This window comes from Camarhynchus parvulus, chromosome 5, assembly GCF_901933205.1.
Source record: "Camarhynchus parvulus chromosome 5, STF_HiC, whole genome shotgun sequence".
NCBI classification, from domain to species: domain Eukaryota; kingdom Metazoa; phylum Chordata; class Aves; order Passeriformes; family Thraupidae; genus Camarhynchus; species Camarhynchus parvulus.
Window position 1 is genome coordinate 47972898 of NC_044575.1, and position 15199 is coordinate 47988096.

Here is a 15199-nt window from a genome sequence, read left to right on the forward strand (position 1 = left end):
CAATTGACTGATTTTAGTCTTTAAAAGAAGGTATAATAGCATTCACTGTCTGAGACTAAATTACTGTCATTATGTTAAAGGTGCACTTTATCACTTAGCTTTTCCCTCCATTACAAATGCTCACAGACACACTCCACTTTCTGCTGCTACAAAATCTTCAAAACATAATATGACAAAGTTTTGTATCCAGACACTTTGTTACTAAAACTTCAGAACAAAGGGTTACCAAAGGCAATCTGCCATTGTTAGTACAACCACAGTACCAGAAGATAGAGAGGATATTTTAGCAATAGCAAGTTTCTCAATTCCTGCAGAAGAATGCAAACTGTTCATTGAGATAAAAAGGCATTTTGTGTATCTTTCACCACCAGGGAAGATGCAGAGTTGCTCTTCTGCTCAGAGCAAACTTATTAAGGTAAAAGCAGATCAAGCAAATACCAGCCCAAATGAGAGAAATAGCCATGCCATACTGTCCCAGACTTGTCAAACTGTTCTCGGTGATGTTTAGATGAATATCCAGACATTGCCATGATATTATCCTGCCAGTGTATAAATGACATTTATCATTTCTGCAATCTCTTTTGATCTGATATCTTAAGATTCTTCATATGTAGAAGTTTTCAACACATTGCCCTGTCATCTTAATACATATGGGACATCTTTTACTTCTGCAGGCACAGAAGAACCAAGTCTGGATATGTCACTACGGCACAACACTTGGGCAGAGCTCTGTTGAAGTAAATGTCACTATGCCTGGAGTAAGAGGCTATAGAGAGGCATGAAGGTATTAACATCAGATCTAGAGAGATCAAGGGGAAGAATTTGCCTGAGGAGGAAAGCTTTTTCTTTAGGGGAAGAAGGTAGCCTCAATTTGAGAGGCTCAAAAAGGGACAGTTTAAAGAATCTGATTTTCAGAGGCTGTGGTCAGCATAAGGCAAGCTAATTACACAGTGCTACTTGAACAAATAAGTCCCCCAAAATATTTTTGAAAGCTAGGGCTAAATGCTAGAACACGAAAGAATCTTGCAAATTTTCTTGTAAGTGGCAGCACTTCAGCAGTTCCTCTGACCTGCCCTGGACTGCACGACTCACTGCTCTGTTTGCTTTATTCAGGCACCCAAGCTTTGGGAACTACATGCCTTTCTCTTGAAAATCAGAATATTGGGGGAGGTTTGAAACGTGTCACCCTAATCACTTCTGAACATTTCAGCCTACATTCTCTCACCCCTTTATGGGATTTTTTCCTGTTGTAATGTTTTCTTCCTCCTTCAAAGTGATTATTAACAGATTTTTCTGAAATGCCCAGAGCAGCATACTTAGGTCAGAAAACAGAAGCTAGAGTGTTTTTTCTGCCAGCTTCCTCCCTTACTTATCTTATAACATTTCCCTTATGTATCCCCGGGTCATGCACAGGTCTGGTTCCAACACTGCTTTGTGAGGCAATGAGTAAGTCCTTGCCTAGAAACAGATTTACAGTACAAAGGTTTGAGAGATAGATATTCCCTTATTTAATTTTTTCTTTAATCAAAAGACCTTATATAAAAAAATCACTGGCACTTAGAAATATCTATGTCATAAGAAGAGTTTGAAGAGTTGGCATTATATGAAATGTTTATCTAGTGATTTTTAAAAATGTTCAATAATGGGACTATAAAATAACAATAACAAAAAAATTAATACCCTAATTGTATTTAAGACACTTAGAGAAATAATACTGGAGTGGACTGAGGTGTTTTGTGCATAAGAAGTCATTTTTCTTTAAATTATATGAATGAAATGAACAAAAACAACAAAAAAAAGCTACCCTTACTTTGTCAAGGTGTTTTACTGTATGTCACATTTATCTCAGCTAACCTGCTGGCTAAATGAACCTTGCATGGTTAGGGGTTTTAATGCAGTCAGAGAAATGTTCAGGTGTTGGCACAATGAACCACACTATGTTGTCTGAACCTGAAAATATGGGCTGGAAACCTTGCAAGAGGCTTTTCCCACTGAGTGGTGTTGCTTATAGACTTTTTTCACAACCTTTTCAGGTTGTGTGGGCCTTTTTTTTTTTTTAATTGAGGGTATTGAGGGGATGCATTCCAGGAAATTAGTTATATGACAGGCAGGTATGGGCAAAACTCAGCTTAGATAAAACTTGTGAGACTTCAGAAAGATACTAGAATCAAATGTAGTTACAAGATTTCCAGAGGGAATTCTTCTTTTATCTAAATAATCTACCAAACTATCAATTTTCTGACAACAAATGAAGCCTTCTTCCTAGAGGAACAGCCAGACATTCTTGCTTCTGTTTTTCAGAAGTCACTTTTTTCTATAATACTGGAACTGACCCTCAAATTTTCTGTAGTTAGCCAGGGAAAAATCACTTAATCTTCAATGACTAATGAGCTGGGACTTTTACTCTAAATGTAGATCTCAGTCTAGTAGGAAAAGTAAGGGAATGCAAAAGCACATCTGGTAATTGGAAAGATGAAAAAAGTGATAATAAAGTGCTCATTTTGAGGCAACAATGATGAAGATAATGGATGATAGCCAAGCAGGCCATATGCACTTGGCTAACAGAATTAATCATGGACTATGCAATGCAAAGCAAGAAAGACAAGTACAATAAAACACTTAAAGACAAGAATGGATTTTAATTTTAGGAGCAGTATAAAACAATATGATAATAGTGATAGTCAAGTTAGTCCTGTGATTGTACAATCCAAACAGGACACAAATTAAAGCTATAAATAATATTTAATCTGCTATACCAATATATGTTAAAAAGTAATAATGACTAAAAATTATTAGAATTAATCAAGCGAGGAATTCTGTTTTTAGTACATTCAGAAGGGCTAAGGCAATTCTAAAATTGTCAAATATGAAATCGTGTTTGGAAATGAAAAAGGAATATTACAAGTTTCCAACACAGTTTAGTAGAGGCAATATCTGAAAATCCAAGCTAGTGCTTAGATTTCTATTAGTAAGGCAAGACTTATTATTAGAGCCTTGTGATTAGCAGTGTAAAAATCTCATAAAGCAATTTTGTAAATATCCCATCTTGAAGCCATTTTGCTGCATCATCTGCCACTAAGCCTCTAGCTACAGCACCTAAGGGATCATGTTTTCTGTCGCTTGCTGTTACATTTTCCTGTTACATTTCTATATACTTGTACTTCAAATTGTCTAAACATTTTGTGTATTACAAGACCTCACCCAAGTACAGGCACTGGTTTAGGAATTTTAGGGGACAGTTCAAGGCTTTCTGCTGGGCCAGAAAAGATTGTAATGAGAGGTGGCTGAACACCCTCTCCTCCCATTGAATCCCAGTATCCTTTGGCCTTTATTGAGAAGAAACAATATTCTTACTGATATTAATAAAATGTACAACAAAATAACCAGTACTCTCTGTTGGTAACACTAAAATAAGAGACTGCTGCACGGTTTTCTGAACTGCATGGCAACATTTCTTACATCTTTAATACGAGCTGCAAAAATTCCCTTATGGTCACAAATTAGCGATTATTAATTTGAACAAAATCAGGTATGGTTATGGCTGTGCTCTAAGCAGTCCGATGAGTTTAAAAAGGAGAATGAATACCTGAATGTAGGAACAAGGAATAGAATAGAATAGAATAGAATAGAATAGAATAGAATAGAATAGAATAGAATAGAATAGAATAGGGTGGAATCATTTAGGTTGGACCCTTCACCAGCTCCATTGCCCTTCTCTGGACATGTTCCAGCATCTAGATTTCTTTCTTGTCCTGTCCTCAGGGGACCAGAACTGAACACAGGATTCGAGATGTGGCCTCACCAGAGCCAAGTACAGTGGTATAATCCCTGCCCTGGTCCTGCTAGCCACACTATTGATACGCCATTGACCTTCTTGGCCACCTGGGCACTGCTGGCTCATCTTCAGCTGCTATTGACCACCACCCCCAGGCCCTTTTCCACCAGGCAGCTTTCCAGCCATTCTGGCCCCAGTCTGTAGAGCTGTAGGGGTTTTTTGTTGACCCATTGACAGGATGTGGCACTTGGCCTTGATGAAAAGCACATCATTGGCTTTGTTCCATTGATCCAGCCTGTCCAGATCCCTCTGCAGAGCCTTCCTACCCTCCAGCAGAACAATATTCCAGCCCAATTTGGTGTCATCTGCAAACTGATTGAGGATGCCCTCAATCTCCTTGTCCAGATCATCAGTAAAGGTATTAAGCAGGACTGAGCTCTTGAGAACACCAGTGGTGACCAGGCACCAGGTGGAAGTAGCACCAATCACCACGCCTCTCTGGGCCTGCTGATCCAGACAGGTTTTTATCTAACAAAGGCTGTGCCATCCAATCCATGAACAGCTGGTTTCTCCAGGAGAATGGTGTGGGAAACGGTGTCAAAGACTTTACTAAAGTCCAGGTAGAAAACATGCATAGATCTTCCCTCATCCACTAAGCAGGTCACCTTGGAGGACCTCGGGTTGGTCAAGCAGGACCTGTCTTTCCTTTACCCATACTGACTGGGCCTGATCCTCTGTTGTCCTGTGATGGCATCAAAGATGATCTACTCCTGGCACCAAGGTCAGATTGATAGGCCTGTAGGTCCCTGGATCATCCTTCTGGGCCTGGGTGTCACATTTGCCAATTTTCAGCCACCTCAGGCTCCCCAGTTGACCAGGAGTGCTGGTAAATGATGGAAAATGGCTCAGCAAGCACTTCTACCAGCTTTGTCTGTAACCTTGGGTGAATCCCATCTTGCCCCATGGACTTGTGAGTGTCTAAGTGGTGTAGCAAGTCACTGACCACTTTTCCTTGAATTTAGGTGCTTCATTCTGCTCCCCACCCCTGTCTTCCAGCTCAGGCAGCTTGGTACCCTCCTAACTGGTCTTAAAGACCGAGGCAAAGACTTCATTAAGTACCAGAGCTTTTTCCTCATCTTCACATTTCCCCTCACATCCAATAAAGGACAGTGTTTCTTCTTAGCCCTCCTTTTATTTAGTCCTGAGTTATTTATAGAAACATTCTTAATTGTCTTTTATGGCAGTAGCCAGATTAAGGTCTAGCTAGGCTTTAGTTCTTCTAATTTTCACTCTGCATAACTTCACAATATCCCTGTAGTCCTCCTGAATGGCCTGCCCCTTCTAAAGGACATAAACTCTCCTTTCTTTCCTGAGCTCCAGCTGTGTCTCTCTGTTCATTCAGGCAGGTTTTCTTCCATGCTAACTGGTCATTTGGCACGTAAGGATGGCTGATCCTGTGCCTTTAGCATTTCCTTCTTGAAGAATGTACAGCCTTCCTGGATCCTTTGCCCTTCAGGACTGACTCTTAAGGGACTCCCTCAACCAGCCTTCTACACAGATCAAAGTCTGCCCTCTAGAAGTCCAAGGTAGCAGTTCTGCTGACCCCCTTTCCTTTTTCTCCAAGAATGAAAAACCTCTTTTAATTTTGTGATCATTATGCACTTCAACCACCACATAACCCACCAGCGCTTCTCTGTTCACAATCCACAGGTCCAGCCAGGAGCCTTCCCTAGCTGGCAAAGAAAGCACAAGAAGCCTGGAACTTGGGAGTAATTAATGATTTGAATAAAAAACAATAGCAAAAAAAGAAATAATCACAAATGATGAAAGGTAAGGTTGACAGTCAAGTAACATCAATGTGTTTGCATGACAGGCTAACACCATTTCAGATGTAAATAAAAGGATGGAACACAAATGCTTATAGAAATATAGTTTCTGTCTCTACAAACAGAATAATTCTTTACTAAATACAATGCTGGAATTCAATGGTACAGAAGGTATTTCTTGGGGCTTTTTATTAGTTTCCAGTGTTTTGTCTAATCCTATTGCGCATGCATTTCTCTAAGACCTAAAATTTTTAACAGTGTAAGTTTTGCAAACATGAAGGTCCATACTAAACACAAGTGAATTCTTACTTCTTACCTAAAGAATCATAATCTGAATTTTGTATATGATGGTAACACCTCTTTTTAAGATGAGGTTTATGTTAGAGGTATATGTGTTCATGTTCATGGAGGTCTGTGCTTATTCAACTGGTCAAATTGCTTTTTGCATCCCTGACTATCTCCTTTGCTTGCTGTGGGCTCTATGGATTATGGTGAGGGCAAAGATGATCAGCTGGATACAGCTCATAGTTGAACTTGGGCAGAAAGCCAACCATGTTGTCAGCAGATGTTTTGCTGTATGTGGGTCACTAGGAATAATCTAAGTATATTTTTCCCCCTTTTCATCACTGTAAAGAACCTCAAGCTGACAACTAGAAGCACAGCTCTTCTACCCTAAAATATTTGTTATTTAAATACATTAAATTGTTAGTCTCCCTAGGGATTTGTGTAGCAAGCTGAACAACTGTTGTGTCAGAAAGGTGCACATGGTTTGTGTGCAGCTCTGCCACAGTAGCACACTGACCTGGATTGAAAACATTTACATTTCACTGAGAGGCTTAGAGTTGTATAAGCCTGAGTGGACCAGGACTCTTTGCTTGTCTTTTCACAATGTCAGTCTCTTCTACTGGAAAGTAATTTCTCTGATTTTTTTTTTTGCCAGGTCCTGTTGCAATAGCTTGCAAAAAGCATTTTGAGAAGTCCTCTTCTATCTTGCATGCCCACCTTCTTTATGCACCCATATCTGTCAGGAACATACATACATTGATATATATTTACATAAATACATACACAGACACATACATATATATATATATATATATTTATATATGTAGATCATTTTCTGGTATGCTGCCTAGATGTGGTAATTATGGGAAAGAGGATGGGAGTTCTCTGTAACTGGTGCCCCAGCCTCTGCAGAGGATATTTTACCTCCCTTTCCAGTTCACTAAGAGCAAAGACTGATTGTAAAGAATCTAAACTGTGCAGTTTTTGGCCACTGATAATAATAATAATAATAATAATAATAATAATAATAATAATAATAAATAATAATAAAATAATAATAATAATTTCTATCTTGCACACTTGGATCTCTTCCCCATGCATGTGCATGAAGGAGGCGAAGGAAAGACTCTGATTTGTACTGAAGTGTTCTGGTAAAAAAAGAAATCAGTCTTGAAAGAAGTTCTATTTCTTGAAAGCTTTTGCAAAAGCTGATACCATATGGGATTATTCCTCCTGAGGTTTCATCGCCATGAAATGCTGAGACTTACCCAGTGGCCATTAGCTGAGAAACAGGGTTTAGAGTCAAAAAGTGCATGATCCTGCTTATCCTAAAATCTGAAACAGAAGAAGATGACAGCTACCTTCATAGCCCCACATCATCAGGTGGTGGGATCTGGGCACATGGCTCAGCCCAAGGTGTTAACAGTCAGTCATGAGGGCTGTGACACCACTACTTGTAACTGAGGAATGCTCTCTAGGAACCTTGCCTGGGCACTAGGAGGACTGGAACATTAAACTCCCCCATCCCTAGGCAGAAAAGGAAAGTTTTTATTGGTAAGAACTTTAGCAGCTGTCCTGCTTGCTGAGCAGCATGGGGGTAGGCAACCATGTCAGACACAATTACTGCTCCTTTTGTAATAACCCCTTTTTACAGACAACCAGTGAAGTGAATTATCAGCCTGCTAAGCCAGATGTAACTTACCCAGACCTAGGCAATGCTTTGTTTTCTGGGTTCCCTCTAGCTCTGTTGCACCAGGGAGAAGATACTGGAGAGGTTAGCATTCCATGCTGATGTGCCAGCCACCCCTCTGTAGGGAGAGGCTGAGGAAGGAGACAGAAGGAATATGTGGGGAAAATTCATTCTCTTGGCCATGGTAACGTGAGAGGTGAGAGGATGGCAGAAGATATTGGAAGAACCTTTTTGTAATCTCTGCTTGTGCCCCTCTTCTCACTCTGAAGTTCCATTCCTCCCCAGGCAAGCTGCTCTTCCAGCTGATTAAAAAATATAGCCCAGTGGTCAGGAGGGGTGTCCTTTCTGTCAGTTGTGAGGCACTTGTCACCCCATCCTTCCCCTTTCTGAGTGTAATGCAGGTTTTAAGAATGAAATTTCAAACATTACAGTGCTGTAGCCACTCTGTATGTGTAGAGAAATTGGAAGATTAAGTGGGAGAATGACTGAGTGGAAGACCCTTGTATAAAAATAACAGATGCCCTGGTTTAAAAGGTGACAATTTGCCTATGCAGTGAAATGGTTCTGTCAAGGCATCGGGAAATTTGGGGACTTGAGTGTAGAGAAGGAAGCATTTGAAAACACTGTCTGCCTTGAGCTTCTGAAGTAGCCTCTGAGCTCCAGAACTGATGTTTTGTAATTTTGCCTTATCATCTGCTTGGGTTTATCATGGTGGTAATAGGGATAATGACAGAGAGTCAGTCATTTCCACTTAGATGCCAGTTTTTAAGTAATAATAAGCTCACAGCGGGTTCGATTTGGTCTGTGCTGAGAGTACCTGGGGTTATTTTCCCTTTGCTTTCTCATGGTAAATTATCTCAGCCCACCAGGGCCATGCTGATTTCCTTGCTGTAAAAACAGAGAAGACAAACATGCAGCGCTGCACCATGCTGTACACTTAGCTGCTTCCTCCTTTGTTGTTTTCTTTATGTTATTTAGGAAGAGAAAATTCTCTGAGCCACCCATTATGGTTCAAATCCAGGTCATAAAAAATAGTGTAAACTAATAGTGGACTGTCTCCCCTAGCCCTCTCGCCCCATGCATCTCTCCCCTGTATTGCAATCCCTAATGGGAACATTTAAAACCAGTGCTTATGATAATGACCTTGTTCCCATGGACACCACAGCGCTGCAGAACCAAGATTAATGGAGGACCATTGAGACTGGTCCTAAAAGATTGTCCCTCTTGTGTATTATGGTCTGTCATGCTGCATCCATTAACAGAGGAGCGGAGGGTCCTCATCGTGTTGGTATCACTGGGACCAAATCGAGCTACTGCAAGATGGCATTTCCATAGCACATCAACAGATCATTTCACCACTGCTTAAGGCATCGTAAATTGGACTTATAGCTCAGCTGCTGGCATAAATAAGTCCCTTTGATAGTTAGTGGAAGACGTTATGACACTCCAGGGTACAGGAGGGGACATTGGCACTGTCATTTTTTTTCTCTAGCCCTGGCACCCTGGTGCCTCTGATCTTTCTGAAGATTCAGGGCACGCGCTCTTCATTACGGTTTGGGCACCAGGGACTTGTTTTTTTTGCAAGATTAATGAGCGCCACGGAAATTCTCCAGCGCATCTCGATAATTAAGTCTTTGTTTATCAAAAAACAAGTTATATTAGGAGCAGAAAATTCGCAGTAATTATTCATAATTCTAACAATTCAAGTATAGCTACCTCATTTGCCTGGGTAATTCTGCTTTTTAATTTCTTGCATACATTTGCATATTAATTTTGCCCGTCGGCTGCAGCAGGCTTTGACAGTTTGTTACTATGTGATGGTTTTCACAGGGGTGCGACTCAGTTGGGTGGCATTTCGACTGGGTGCAATGATAAATTATGAATTTTCTAATTTGCTGCATAATGAAGTAACCCCTTCCAACCCAATTAAAAAAAAAAAAGCAAAGATGGTGTCTTTTAAATAATATTTCCCAGGTATTTCATCTCTCCAGTTTTGTTGTTGTTTTGCAAGCATTTTCTTTTTCACTTAAAAAGCAGATGACTGCATTTGCAGCCTTTCAGAGTGACTGTGCCTTTCCATACATCAAACATGATTCATGATTCATGTATCCCCAGACTATATTCATGCTGTAAATTGGCCACTCCTCAACCCTCAGGGCAATCACGGATGATAGCAAAGAAGTCCTAGTTTCTTCTCTGATGTCCAATTTGGGCTGTAGTGATCTGTGTGTATGAGTCTGTCTGTCTGTTTGTCAGGGAGCAGGGATTTCAAATGAGGGAAATAAATGATGTGTGTTTGTTTTACATACTTGCTTGAGAGGCTGTTCTGTTGTAAATTAACTGCTAAACTACTGTGTGGGTTTCCTTATAATTTCTTAAAATGGTTGTAGAAATAAATATATACGTATTTATTACTTCAGAATTGTAAAAAAGGATCTGTGGAGACAATTGGTGGGTGTGAGATAAGGGATTTTAGTTCAGTGCTGGTAAGTGTGTTCAGTACATTTGGTAATTTTATGCTCATAATGCAGCACTTAGAAAGCACAAGTATTGCCGGGTAAAATTTGTGGTGTTTCATTATACAACTGCAGACGGGCAAAACAGTTTAGAAATACTGTAGGCCTGATGCCATCCCGACTTTAAAGAATCTGAAATAACCCAGCCAATCTGTTTAGCATGATGCAAATATTGTAATTATACAATTATGCTGCATTTTTAATATAGAACAATTCCTATACATTTTGTTGTCTCTTAAAATCCTGCATTATTAAGAAAAGCCACGATTTTATCAGAGTCTCCACCACAACCACTTGGCAGTAGATCATGGAAGATTTTGACATTAATACCCCACAATCATGCAGCAGAGAGCACACAACATTAATGCAAAAAACCCACAATGTGCAGATTACATAACTAATTCTGCACATCCCCGCAAGGCAGGCGAGGAGCCATCCCTGCTGCCCTCGCCCAGACTGGCACTGCACAAAGCCCCCACTCCACCTTGCAGGAGCCCAGCAGTACTGCAAAGTGCCCAGCCCTGCCATCCAGCCCTGTCAACATCATTGTAACACACAGCACACAGTGTGAGCCTGGCACAACCGGGCAGCGTGGAGCCCAGTGATATTATAGCATAATCACACAGCTAAATCCACGCCTGCAGTACAGAGCGAGCAGCAGTGATGCTGAGCACAATGCAGCGCTGTCATAACATATACTAAAGGCGTTCAGTGCAGCCACCAAGTGTGGTGGCATGTTCCATGTTTACACAGAAAAGCAGAGCGGGCTGTGCTCAGCACAGACAGCACAGAGGTCTCACTGCAGCTGCACAACCACCCCTAAACAGGCACGAGCACCTACAGCCAAACAACCACAGTGCAGGAAGTAGCACCAAAACACAGCTTTCACTCCTCTGGTACAAAATACAGATCCGTGGCACAAGTTCATAAAAGACCCCAAATGAATGCCTGACATGTGCACTCATTGCTTCATGACTTAATTGTAATGTACACACAGCTGAAAAACACTTTGCCTTATTCAGTCCTAAAAGTAATACAACTTTCCTCAAATCTAGCAAAATCATTTGAAAGAGCACACCTTGTTACTTATTTGTATTAATCATGAGAAATATTCCTTACATGATCTTTTACTAGTGGAAAGTGCAGCTTTGTTAAAATCAAACTTTTCCATAGTAATGTCTTGGTTTAATGACATTTTGACAGATGAGGGGGTAGGTTTCTTGTGGTTTTTTCAGTGTTAACCAATCAATGAGGCTTTTTTTGGTTTTACATGCCTTCTTTTCTTTGAAATTTTGTATGATTAAGAAGGTTTTTTAACACATCAAAATTGTCTAAATCAGTATTATTTCAACGTTGATGGTTAACCTCAAATTTCCCCCCAGATTTAACTTTGTGGTGAATGCAGTTTGATTCTGAATAGGAACAACATTTTTTATTAATACTTTTTATTTAATATGTGACAGAAGAAGTCCTGTCTCTGTCTTTTTATGAAGGTGAGTGCAAATCCTTGCAAGTGCCTAGGTGAGGATAATAGTGGTCCAATGAGTTGTAGAGTTCCTCAACACCACAATCAGTGCAGCAAGGACAAAATGATGGCTATTTAGCCACTGTGATAGTACTGAAATTATATGGTATGTCCTCAATAAGAAGATCCCCCCGCTTAGTCTTTGATGAAGAAGTGTCAGTCTGGAGGGTGTCTGTAGCTTGGGCTGCCCCGTGTGGAAGCAGAGGTGCCCCACAGTGTGAGGCTGGCAGGGTGCAGCACTGGGGAGAGCCAGCATGAACCCATATGTGGCTGTAAGGCAGTGTCACTGGGCACCAGCACAGCCTTGTTTTCTGGTGTCTGCTCAGCAAAACACTGCAGCGGCGTAAAGGGAAGTGACTGATCATTAAATGTATGCTAATAACATGAGTCTTTGACTGAAAACATCAATATACTCCAGTAAAGTGCACAGTTAGTACATGGCAATTAATATTTATCTAATCTGATTTATACTAGGGCTCTCTATAATGCCCACTGCTGTATCATCTATGCTGTGATCAAATGCACCAGACATACATAGCGCAGCATATTCCCAGACTTCAGTCTCCTCCCTTCCCTCGTTCTCTTTCACTTTGTTATTTATTATTATTCAAATTTATACATCACTAAACAAAAGAGCACTCATCCCAAGCCACTGATAAACTCTTAAAAATACATCTCATAAAATGAGCAGACTCCATAATTATCCGTGGATAAAAATGCAACAGCAACCATGTGACTACAATAAATTTAATCAAAATTATTAACAAATCACCACCAGAGTTCCTTCCAGCCATTTCTTTGCTCATCTTTTGCCAATGAGCTACACGGAAAAAAGTGGTTTTGCCCTGACACCTGAAGGTTGTTTTGAATCAAAAATCAAATGTATTTGAAGTGATAGATCCTATCTGGGAAATGCCCTTTCCTTTTAGTGCCTGTTTGGGAGAGAGCAGCGATAGCACAAGTGTATTGAACTAGTTCATGTATCTGTTTGGGTGCAACTTGGCAGTATGGCAATGCTACTGTGTGAGTATGGATGACTCCAGAAGAACAAACAAAATTTAAAAGTTTTAATTCTTGAGTGAAGCCATAGCCTTCAATGGTCATTTAAGATAAGAGAGAAATTTAAAGCCAGCCTCATATATCTTCTTCAATTGGAGAATAGAACCTTTCTGATGGAGACTCTGTGTCTGCCCTGTTTCAGTGCTTGGTTGTCCCAACAGCTACAGCAACCCAGGGTCTTCTGAGGAGGGAGACATGGGAAGATGGGGGACATTCTGTTCTGGAGAAGGGCACTTGCACACACAGACTGACCTCCAAGCCTTTGTGACAGAGGTTATGATTTATTTTCTGTTGAGTATCTTCAGAAGAGACTGGTGAACCAGCAGGGACAGGTCTGTATGTGCTTCTGGAGGAGGAGGAACAGTACAGCTAAAGTATATGAAGAGACTTTTGAGGCAGAAGCCTTCCCAGGGTGTTTCTGGTGGACTTTGTAAGAAAGGAAATGCTGATTTTGGGATGGTCTTGGACATCCTTCTCTTTGAGAGTGGTCCATGTAGGGTATTATACTGAGATTCAGGCAATACTTGCTTCCTGGAGAGAGAGACCAGGGTCTAAAACAAAACCCAAAGGTGAGATAATTATCAGTGAATGTGGGCTATTGGGGTTCCAGTGCTCAAGGGCACATTCTGAACTTTTCTGAGCTTTTCTTTAGCATTGTAGAAGTACCTGAATTGCCTTAATCCTCTGCTGATTTCATGAATTACTTTTTCTCCTTGTGGAGAAGGGTTAGCTGGTTTGACATTCACTTAAACTCATTCCCTACCACTTCCTGACCTGAAATCTGTTTTCAAAATTGGCTGCGAGGTGAGCCTGGTGTAGGGATTTAACTCTGTAGACCAGTCTTTCATGGACCATTTCCTTTCCCTATGCCTTAAGCCTCTGTGTTTGACTATTACAAATGCTTCACTGTGTGGTTCACTGTAGGTATTCCAAATAAGGCAGGCTTTTTGTAGAAAGTTAAATATATTATATTCCCTTTATATATTCCCATTATTTGGGAAGTGACAGAGCTTGTTCTGCTAGTGTTTCTTCCTTCAAGATGTGCTGCACTGCTCTACTTTTGAGGGGCTGAAGACCAGCACCAGGACACCAGGGCTGTTGGATTGCAGGCAGTGAGACAGGGCTTCTTGAGTATCCTTTCATGGAAGTCATCTGTCACTCATCTACTAAGTTTTCTTAATAGTGGGGAATATTTTGCCTGGAAAAAAAAATCCATACACTATTAATGTAAAAAAAGATTTAGGACGATTTACCACTGAAAACTGACTCTGACTCCTGAATTGTTAATAATAAAGAAGATCAACAGGATGTGTAACCCATCCGCTTGTCTTGTTATGTTGCTCCAGTATTCGGCTGCATAGGTGTAATACAAAAATTGCTTCCCTACTAAAACCAGCTAGAGAAACTTGTCCCTCCACAAGGGAAAGTAGAAGATAATGTATTTAGTACTGCAAGATATAGATTACTGAACATTTGATGCCTAAATGTACTTCTATAACAATACTACTTTAAGATAATTTTTAAACTATTTTATGGTTACTGCTCTAATCAAGATTCTAAAAGCTCTGTCTCAAATGGAAATGTAGATGAGGGGTAAAAACAAGATTTTTGTTGCTGTAGAAAACCTCAAACTTCTTTATTATATTTTTCCTGAAGTCAAAATACTCAAAAGTCAGTGACATTTCAGAGAGTCTTTGCCCAAAGAAACAGAACCTTGTACATTATTCCCCGGGTATCTGTGAAGTTTCAGCCTGGCTTGTCACTTTCTTTTGTGTAGGCAATTATTGCTTACTGGTTTTAATTGCTGTTCTTCTGGCTGTAGTAGGCAGGGTGAGTACACAAATGACAGAATGGCCTGGGTTGGAAGGGATATTAAAGATCATCTAGTTCCAACCCCCCAACTTCCACTAGGCCAGCTGCTCAAAGCTCCCTCTAGCCTGGCCTTGAACACTTCCAGGGACAGGGCAATTGCAACTTCTCTGGAAAACCTGTTTCAGTGCCTTATCACCCTCAGAGTAAAGAATTTCTTCCTAACATCTGATCTAAACCTGCCTTCTTGCAGTTTGAAGCCATTCCCTCTTGTACTGTATTTAGATGCTCTTGTAAATAGCGTCTGTCTTTCCTGCAGGCTCCCTTTAGGTGCTGCAAGGCTGGAATTGGGTCACCCTGAAGCCTTCTCTTTTCCAGGCTGAGCAGTCCCAATTCTCTCAGCCTTTCCTCACAGGAGATGCGCTCTATCCCCCTAATCAACTTTGTGGCCCTCTTCTGGGCTCGCTCTGACTACTGAGTTTTGCTGCTGTGTTTCTGTTGCTAGGTCTACCACTCATCTGCATGAAATGCTTTTGTTCCCCAAAAAACTTGCCTCAGAATTGTTCAAATAAAAAGGATATCAACTACTTACAAAGCTGTGGTAAAATGTAATTGGCAAATCAGACTGGAGCAATATCTTCATTTTTCTACAAGTAGTTTTAATTTAGCTTTTTGCTTTCTAAATTAAGCATGAGTATTTTCAAAAAACAAACT